Genomic DNA, 9,922 nt, shown 5'->3' on the forward strand with positions numbered 1-9,922 from the left:
TGAGATTTTAAAACCCTACAGCTACAGGGTATAAAGTGAAGTCTTAGATGACTGTGGCAGGCACAGATGTGGATTAACATAACTTCTCATATTCGCATGGCTCTGGTCAGAATCAAATCAAGACTAGAAAGAGACAGATGGGATAAAACCAGACGTGAAGTCTATACTCCAAAAGTGAACTCGGCACCATAACTGATGGAGTCGCAAGGATTACCCCTGTCAACTCTGGTGCACAGGAGCTAGATTGCTCTGCACAAAATATTATGATCAGATGTGCTGGGTGGCATTCAATCACACCATGGTCAAGAGAGGAGTCGTGTGCGTTTTGTGATGTAATAAGTAAGGAATTTCAGGGGAGTCACATTTTAATCCACAGCAGTCAAGAAAGGAACGGTCTAACCCTATGTCATTGGCATCAGGGCAGTTTCTTTAGAAAAGATGAAATTTTCAAAGTCTATCCCAAATGGTTTTCTGGATCATTCTACTTCTAGAGAAGTCTTTGAGGTTGAGGTCCTTGGATAGACTATCCAGTGTAAATCTTGGGCTCTCCGAGAAATAATTGTCCCCTCTAAAATATAATAAAATCCAACCAACTCTCCTGGGAGTTATTAACATTTCATTGCTATATAAATGTTCAGCAGCAGAAGAAGGAAGAACTATATTCAGGGAATAATTCTGACAGATTACAGTATGAGGTCTTGTTAAAAGTTGTTATGGGTTATGTCCTCCAAATGATTTATCCTTCACAGTAGGAATAGAAATACGACACAGCCTGAATGAGAATTAGAGCTGCCATTTTAATTAGGTGAGCATTGGATCGTTAGAGCCTAAAGACAATAATTACGACATAGGAGGTACTGCAAAGCAGTTTAAAATAATGAAATCTTTGTGTCATTCAAAAATAGTCTGCCTTGAATATCTATCTAAGCTATTTATTCTCTGCAGACCCCAAATAGTCTTTCCACCATCTGTAGTGAATGAAGGAAATTGGATAAAATCACTCCAGCTCCTAAGTATGACCTTTTTTCTTTTTCTTTCTTTCTTTCTTTCTTTCTTTCTTTCTTTCTTTCTTTCTTTCTTTCTTTCTTTCTTTCTTTCTTCTCTTTCTTTCTTTCTTCTTTCTTTCTTTCTTTCTTTCTTTCTTTCTTTCTTTCTTTCTTTCTTTCTTTCTTTCTTTCTTTTTCTTTTTTGGAAATTATACTATTCTTGAAGGAAATAAATGCAACAATTCTAGTTGTTCCAAGATAATGACTGTGATTGTGTGAGAGAGACCAAAAGGCTTACAGTCCACCCACAGGAAGCAAAAGAATATGAGCAAACAAGACGTTTCATTGACAACCCTCCTTAAACTAAATCAGGAATCAGGAACAATTAGATTACAAAGGACTCTATAAAATGAACTGCTTCCGAAGAGGTGTTGAGATCCTACAATGATGCCTGTGTCAGTTTTAGATCACAGAATAATAATCCATTATTCATACCTACTTTGAAGATAAAACCTATAGGTAATGAGCAGAAACAAAAATCAAGACTGTGGCTAATTGTTTTGAGAGACAGGAGCCGGAGGACAGAAGAGTACTTTTCAGGGAGGTAATTAGGCTTCTGGGTGTCAGAATCAAATCTTGTTAGCAGTGTATGGTTCTTTTTTCTTTCCCTGAATTAATTATTTAAGCCTATTGCAGGAATTTACATGATGAAGAGTCAAGGTACAGAGATTTGGGGGGACATGAAATTGTCCAGCGGCACACTCAAGTAGGGTTATCTACGTTGGAAAGTTTCCAGTGTATACGTACTTGTTAGAAGTTCTAAAATGGATTATTTTCTTCCAGCTGAAGTCTTGGCAAGAGTCAAGTTGGGTAGTTACTCACAGAAATGATAGAGTCTGAGCCATTTGGAGCCATTTGACACACCGCACATCCAAACCAAGTCTTGGAAACTAAGTACAGAACCATCAGTTGTCTATGGAGCTCCTGTTTCTGTACCCAGCATGCTGTCAGGTCCATTACACATATAATCTCATTTAATCCAAGGAAAATTGGGCTCCTGGGTGGCTCAGTTGGTTAAGTGTCTGCCTTCCCCTCAGGTCATGATCCCAGGGTCCCTGGATCAAGCCCCACTTCAGGCTCCCTGCTCAGCGGGGAGTCTGTTTCTCCCACTCACTCTCCCCCTATGCTCACTCACTCTCCTCTCTCTCCAATAAATAAATAAAATCTTTGGGGAAAAAAAATCCAAGCAGACCTTCATGGATGCTGTTTTTAAAGTTGAGGGTGTTGTGACTCTGAGAACTTAACTTCCTGTGGTCCCTCAGTGGGTTAAGGGAAGACCGAGGATTGGTGGAAGGTCCAGGACCTTACTCCTGGTCCTCTTTGTCAACTCAACAGAGAATGAGGAACATTTCGCTACAATTTCAGCTCTTTAGTCATGTTGAGAGGTAAACTTTATACTATTCTTTGGGTATTTTCCGGTCACAAGGCTAAAGCTAAAAGCTTAGAAATGGGACCAGATGAATCAGATAATTCTCTGACAGCTTCCATGTGACAGGTTGTTTTTATAAACACATCCTGTATTTGTTGGTTTGTAGAAGTTAAAGTACATGGGGTGTGGGTCTGGTTTTGACTTCAGCAGCACCCAGCTGTAGGACCTTTGGTAATCTACCCTTTTTAAACTTCTCTCCAGTTGCCTCTAAATTAGCAATAAAAAAATTGTCCCTACTTCAAAACACTGATCAAAAGAATTAGGTGAAAAAAAAAAAAGAATTAAGTGAGATAGTGAATGTAAAGAGTCTAGTCTCTATGCTCAGTTTCTGTTTGGCAACTGGACTTATAAAAAAACGATTTCGGGGATCCCTGAGTGGCTCAGCGGTTTAGCGCCTGCCTTTGGCTCAGGGTGTGATCCTGGAGTCCTGGGATCGAGTCCCACGTTGGGCTCCCTGCATGGAGCCTGCTTCTCTCTCCCTGTGTCTGCATCTCTCTCTCTCCCTGTGTCTTTCATGAATAAATAAATAAAATCTTAAAAAAAAAGGTTTCTATGAGCAAAAAGTAGGATTACTGAAAATAACATTATAAGGGATTTAAAAAGTTGTCCCCTTGCTTATTGAAAAATTACAAATGCTTCTTTGCTGCTTAGCATCAGAGAGATAAGAAGCTCCTTCCTAAGAACAAAGGGTGTAAAAACCAATCTTCAAAAGACAATATGATAGAAACGTGAAAACATTTAAACCTACTTAGTAATCAAAGAAATGCACAATGACACCAACATGCCACTTACTGTTTATTAATCGCCCTCAAAAAATGCCACTAAATGACTTAAAAAGTACAGTAAAGAAAGCAATTTTATTCATTGCTGATAAAAGGTGACATTTTGGAAGAGCAATTAAATAATATTTTTCAAAATATAAAAACTAATTTTAATTTTAAACATCAATTCTACTTCTGAGAATTCCCACCAAGGAAATTATTTTAAAAATGGAAAATCAACATAGATATAATTTTTAGAATAGTATTATTTGAGTAAAAACTGAGGAGAGTCTAATTATCCACCAAAAAATTCTTTGCAATAACCATGGTGCTATCTCTTCTCGGCATATTAAGTCCCAATTAAAATTAACATCATGAAGACAATATGGCACGATGGTAAGGCTTAGAAAAAAAGAAAAGTGTGGTGTAAATTGTGTAGGCCCATTAAGGCTAAATGAGAAACAGATGCCCAGAAAAAAGCGATTTCAAGAAATTTCAAAATGCTCATAGTTGTGTTAGGATGATGGACTTTGGGGCCATTATACTCTTTTAAAAATTTTTTAATAATTTCAATATTAATTGTATAACATTAGAAAAAACTGATTTTAGTAAAACTGTAAGATGGTGACTGTTCTCAAGACTAGTCACTCTTATAACTCAATTTTCTGAGTTCAGAACCCGATTTATTAATTACTGGGTTTTTTGTATGAATAAGACCAAAAGCCAAGATCAAATAATAAAATTCATCTCTTCATACATTTTTGCTCATTATTTTTAGAATTATTTTCCATCAAATAAGTACTTTCTCAAAATGAGTCAAATATGTGATCTAGGACTAAGTATATGCAGGTATCATTGCATTAGTCTTTTCCTACGTTAAAATTTATCCCCAGTGATCAATAGCCTTAATTTCATAAGCCTACGGGCGTTGACAATTTTGTTTTCTCCAGGTCTATACACAATCCCTTGCCTTTGGAAAGGTTCTTTAAGAAGGCTCAGTAACAATAGGAGTACTGCTATTCTCTTGAAAAAATAACCTTTTTAAAAAAGATTTTATTTATTTATTCATGAGAGACATAGAGAGAGAGAGGCTGTGGGACTTGATGCGGGACTCAATCCCAGGACCCCGGGATCACGCCCTGAGCCGAAGGCAGACGCTCAACGGCTGAGTCACCCAGGTGTCCCACCAAAAGTAACTTTTTAAAGTCCATTTGACACACCACTGACAGAATTAATTAATTAATTTCTCCTTAAAGCTACTGCTATTATTAAACATTTAGAGTCTTTTGTTTTCAACTCAGTTCCTCTCTAACTCACTACAGGATTTTGAATTGAGTAGTGAAGGGTGGGGGTAGAAGAGAGTAGGAAAAAGTATATGGTCAGTGATTACAGCAGATAGCCAGAAAGGGCTCCACTTATAGGGTTTCTTTCTTTCTTTCTAAAGATTTATTTATTAGAGAGAGAGAGACCTCGAGTGGGGAGGGAAGGGCAGAGGGAGAGGGAGAGAATCTTTTTTTTTTTTTTTTTTTTTTTTATAAATTAATTTTTATTGGTGTTCAATTTACCAACATACAGAATAACACCCAGTGCTCCTCCCGTCAAGTGTCCCCCTCCGTGCCCGTCACCCATTCACCCCCACCCCCGCCCTCCTCCCCTTCCACCACCCCTAGTTCATTTCCCAGAGTTAGAAGTCTTTATGTTCTGTGTCCCTTTCTGATATCTCCCACACATTTCTTCTCCCTTCCCTTATATTCCCCTTCACTATTATTCATATTCCCCAAATAAGTGAGAACATACACTGTTTGTCCTTCTCCGATTGACTTACTTCACTCAGCATAATACCCTCCAGTTCCATCCACGTTGAAGCAAATGGTGGGTATTTGTTGTTTCTAATGGCTGAGTAATATTCCATTGTATACATAAACCACATCTTCTTTATCCATTCATCTTTCGATGGGCACCGAGCCTCCTTCCACAGTTTGGCTATTGTGGACATGGCTGCTAGAAACATCGGGGTGCAGGTGCCCCGGCGTTTCATTGCATCTGAATCTTCGGGGTAAATCCCTAACAGTGCAATTGCTGGGTCGTAGGGCAGGTCTATTTTTAATTCTTTGAGGAACCTCCACACAGTTTTCCAGAGTGGCTGCACCAGTTCACATTCCCACCAACAGTGTAAGAGGGTTCCCTTTTCTCCGCATCCTCTCCAACATTTGTTGTTTCCTGCCTTGTTAATTTTCCCCATTCTCACTGGTGTGAGGTGGTATCTCATTGTGGTTTTGATTTGTATTTCCCTGATGGCAAGTGATGCAGAGCATTTTCTCATGTGCATGTTGGCCATGTCTATGTCTTCCTCTGTGAGATTTCTCTTCATGTCTTTTGCCCATTTCATGATTGGATTGTTTGTTTCTTTGGTGTTGAGTTTAATAAGTTCTTTATAGATTTTGGAAACTAGCCCTTTATCTGATATGTTATTTGCAAATATCTTCTCCCATTCTGTAGGTTGTCTTTGAGTTTTGTTGACTGTATCCTTTGCTGTGCAAAAGCTTCTTATCTTGATGAAGTCCCAATAGTTCATTTTTGCTTTTGTTTCTTTTGTTTTCGTGGATGTATCTTGCAAGAAGTTACTGTGGCCAAGTTCAAAAAGGGTGTTGCCTGTGTAGAGGGAGAGAATCTTAAGTGGACTCGCCCTGAGCATGAGCAGACTCAGGGCTGATCCCAGGACCCTGAGGTCGTGACCTGAGCTGAAACCAAGAGTCTGCTGCTGAACCAACTGAGCCACCCAGGCTCCCCTAGATAGAGTCTCTTTCTAATAACAGATAATCAAAGTCAGGACAATATAACATTTACTACGGGTTATACGCAGCGCTAACCACGGTGGACAGAAGCAAAGATGGTCACATACGGTTCCTGGCAACAAGCATATGTGCTGATAAGGAGCCAAACACACATGAACCACAAAAACATACACAGGAGTGACTGTATTTCCTTTCTTTTGATTTTGCTGGGCTGAAATTCTACAAAACAACTTTTATTCCCTGCAGCTTGAGAAAATTTAATGCAGGGCAGCCTGGGTGGCTCAGCGGTTTAGCGCTGCCTTCAGCCCAGGGTGTGATCCTGGGGTCTGGGATCAAGTCCCACATCGGGCTCCCTGCATGGAGCCTGCCTCTCCCTCTGCTTGTGTCTCTGCCTTTCTCTCTCTGTGTGTGTGTCTCTCATGAATAAATGAATAAAATCTTTAAAAAAATACAGAAAATTTAATGATAGATTATTTGTATTTTCTCTTCATTCCTAAACACCAAAAACAAAAACAACAACAAAAAAACCCAAAACCCAACAACCTAAGAACTCTGAAAATTAGCAACAGCAAATAAATGGAGGATAAAAGGCCAAACCCGAAAAATGACCCTTCCAGGGTAAGTTTCTGGGTTGTTTCTCCCTCTTTTATTTTTGTGCCACGATCAAGGGCAGTTTCAGTGTGAAAAGGTGCAGAGTGGTTGGTACAGGGAGCAAATTTCAGAGAGAAACTCTGTCTTTCTAGTCCGAGGAACAGGAAAAGGAGCCTTTGCTCCCAGGGCAGCCCCAATTGTGGGTAACTGCAGCGGCGCACGTGGCTAAAACTCCAAGCGCGAAGCAAAACAAAAAAACGCAGAACCACACAATCATATTCAAGCCAGACGACTAGGAAAACAGGATTTCCCTGGACATCTGAGACTATGTGGCAGGTGCCACCTGCAGGGTAGGGGGAGGGGAGGCTCCACTTCTGCACTTGAGCTGACACAGGTCTGCGTGTTTGTGGGACAGACCACGAGCGACAAGGCAAAGGATTGGAATTCTACCCCTGGGTGTTCAGATGGAATTTCAAGTTTCTTTCTTTCTCTTTCTTTCTTTCTTTCTTTCTTTCTTTCTTTCTTTCTTTCTTTCTTTCTTTCTTTCTTTCTTTTTCATTAAAGATCTTCTATTTATTTATTTGACAGAGGGGATCTGCAGAGAGGAAGGGCATGGGCAGGAGCAGAATCCCCACTGAGCAGGGAGCCTGTTGGGTGGTTGGGTGGAGGGGCCGATCCCTGGACCCCAGGATCATGACACAAGCTGAAGGCAGACGCTTAACTGACTGAGCCACCCAGGCTCCTGAAGCTTGACATTTCTCCCTAAGTAGGTAAACTGCTTTGTGACACCACCGCCACTAGAATTCAGGACCCTCTAGGGACTGTTAGAGGACTCGGGGTCTCCTGTCTCCTAACATAATATTCACAATGTCCAGGATACGATCCAAAAATACTCGACATACTAAGAACCAGGACAACAGGAAAAATCCTCGAGGGAAAATCATCAGCAGATCAACACATGGAAACTCAGAGATGAACCCCACGTTGGACTCATAAGCAATTACCACCACCCTTCCTTCTTCCCTCCCTCCCTTTCTTCCTTCTTTCCTTCCTCCTGCTTCATCGTGTTCTTCATTTCTTATCTTCCCAAGGCAGACAACACTTAGGTGTTGGGTCCTAGACTTTTTTTTTTTCTTTTGTAATAGAAACATACCAAGGTAACTGTTGGGTTGTTCTTTTTTTTTCCTTTTTCTTTTTCTGTGTCAGCTGAATACCGCAGATTGGATTTTGCTGTTTTTGAGGCCATTAAGGACCCACGTGAAAAGTATGATGCACCGGGCACTTTCTGTTGGATGCTGTTGTTACACTGCTGCTCCTAGGAGGCCGAACCAGAATGCGGCCCCCTAGACCAAGCAGCCTTAACACAGAGGGCTCCAGGTCCAAGACCACCAATGAGCACCTGGAATTGCCTGCCAATATTTACCAATCCGGACAAAGCACTTTTCGCCCCCCTTTTCCCTCCTTAGCATAGAGGACTAGAGTGGGAACCTGAGTGGGAGATTTCTCTCTGTGTTCACAGTCTCCCCTTTGTAACCACTCTGTTGGTGCTGGTCTGCCTCCAGCTGGAGCCCCAGGAAGTCTTGGCACTGCTTTCATGGTTGTGGGGCCCGAGGACCCATCTGCAGTAACGTTTTATGTATCATGTTGTTCAAATGGATTTCTAACTTTTGTGACTTCTTGCTTGACTCCTAGCTTGTGCAGAAGTGAGATGTTTAATTGACTTATCTTTGGGGCTTTTCTAGGTATCATATTGTATTGATTTGTAACTATTCTCTCTCATTTTAAAGAGATGTTATGTATATTTGAAAGAGAGAGAGAGTGAGAGAGGGAGGAAGCATGAGCAGGGGCAGGGGGCCAGGGCTGCAGAGGGAGAAGCAGGCTCCTTGCTGAGCAGGGAGCCCAAGAAGGAGTTTGAGCCCAGGACCCCAGAATCAGGACCTGAGCCACCCAGGGGCCCTCATTTGTAACTCTTCTCTTACAGTCAAGAGAACAACTCCTTTAGCCTGAAGGACTTCCTTTAGTACTTTTTTTTTTTTTTTTTTTTTTTTTTAGACTTGATCCCCTGGAGCCGAATTTCCTCATGGTAAATTTATCTGAAAATATCTGTATATCCTTTATTTTTTTATTTTATTTTATTTTAATATGGAAGGCTTCACGGATTTGCATGTCATCCCTGTGCAAGGGCCATACTAATCTTCTCTGTATCATTCCAATTTTAGAATGTGTGCTGCCGAAGCGAGCACTATCCTTTATTATTTAAGGATAATTTTTCTGGAAAAAGATTCGTCAGCACTTTGAATATAGTTCTGGACTCCTTTTATTATGATAAAAAAGTTAACTACTAATTATATCATTGTTCTTGTATGTGTTCTGTGTTACTTTTCTCTAAGTACTTTTTAAGATTTTTTTCTTTATTTTTTTAGTTTTCAGCAGTTTGACTCCAATGTGGTTTTCTTTATATTTATCCTTTGTGTGTAGGTGTCATATTTGTTCTGATTTGTTGAGATTCTTGGATCTGAAATTTAAGATTGTCTACCAGTCTATGAAGGGTTGAGCCATCATTTCTTTGGATATTTGTCTATATCTGTCTCTCTCTCCTCTCCTTCTGGAAATTTAATTGCATGTGTGTTAAACTGCTTGGTATAATCTCAGAAGAGTATTTTCCTATTTACTTATTTTCTATTTATTTTTCTTCCGTACTTTGTCTCATTCTGCTCTTGTGGTTGAGTAATTTCTTGTGATCTTCTTATAAATTTCACCAGTTATTTCTTCTATCACTTTTAATCTGATGCTGATTCCATCGAGTGAATTTTTCATTTCAATGTTTATATTCCAGATTTTCCATTTTTATGTATTTTCATTTGTATTCACTCTTTTAGACCATTTGTTCTTTAACTCTTTAAAAATATTTTTAATTTTTTGAACACATAATAGCTACTCTAATGTATCTGTGTGACAGAGCCATCATCTGGTCAACTGAAGGTCCCGCTCGACTTGTGCTGTTTATTTTTTTAAGATTATAGCATACACTTTACTCTTTCTTTACATATATAATAATATTTGAAGAAAACTGAACATTGTAGATAATACATTGTAGCAACTCTGGATTCTGTTGTGTTCCTCTGGGGATGTTTTGTAATAACAGTCTAATTAGCTTTCTTGGATTCAAACTGTAACTTCACTCTTTCTAATGGAATGCAGCAGCTGAAAACCCTGCTTATGCCTCATAGCAACCAGCTGCTGTTTTCTTTCTTTCTTTCTTTCTTTCTTTCTTTCTTTCTTTCTTTCTTTCTTTCTTCT

At 39.7% G+C, this 9,922-nt stretch overlaps 1 non-coding gene across 1 annotated transcript; it reads right to left on the reverse strand.

Moving 5' to 3' along the window:
- Nucleotides 1–8,758: 8,758 nt before the first annotated feature.
- LOC129507424 (U6 spliceosomal RNA) lies at nt 8,759–8,865 on the reverse strand. Its single transcript, XR_008663994.1, has one exon. It is a non-coding gene; the product is annotated as a U6 spliceosomal RNA (small nuclear RNA).
- Nucleotides 8,866–9,922: the final 1,057 nt, after the last annotated feature.

This window comes from Nyctereutes procyonoides, unplaced genomic scaffold (genome assembly GCF_905146905.1).
Source record: "Nyctereutes procyonoides isolate TBG_1078 unplaced genomic scaffold, NYPRO_anot_genome, whole genome shotgun sequence".
NCBI lineage: Eukaryota > Metazoa > Chordata > Mammalia > Carnivora > Canidae > Nyctereutes > Nyctereutes procyonoides.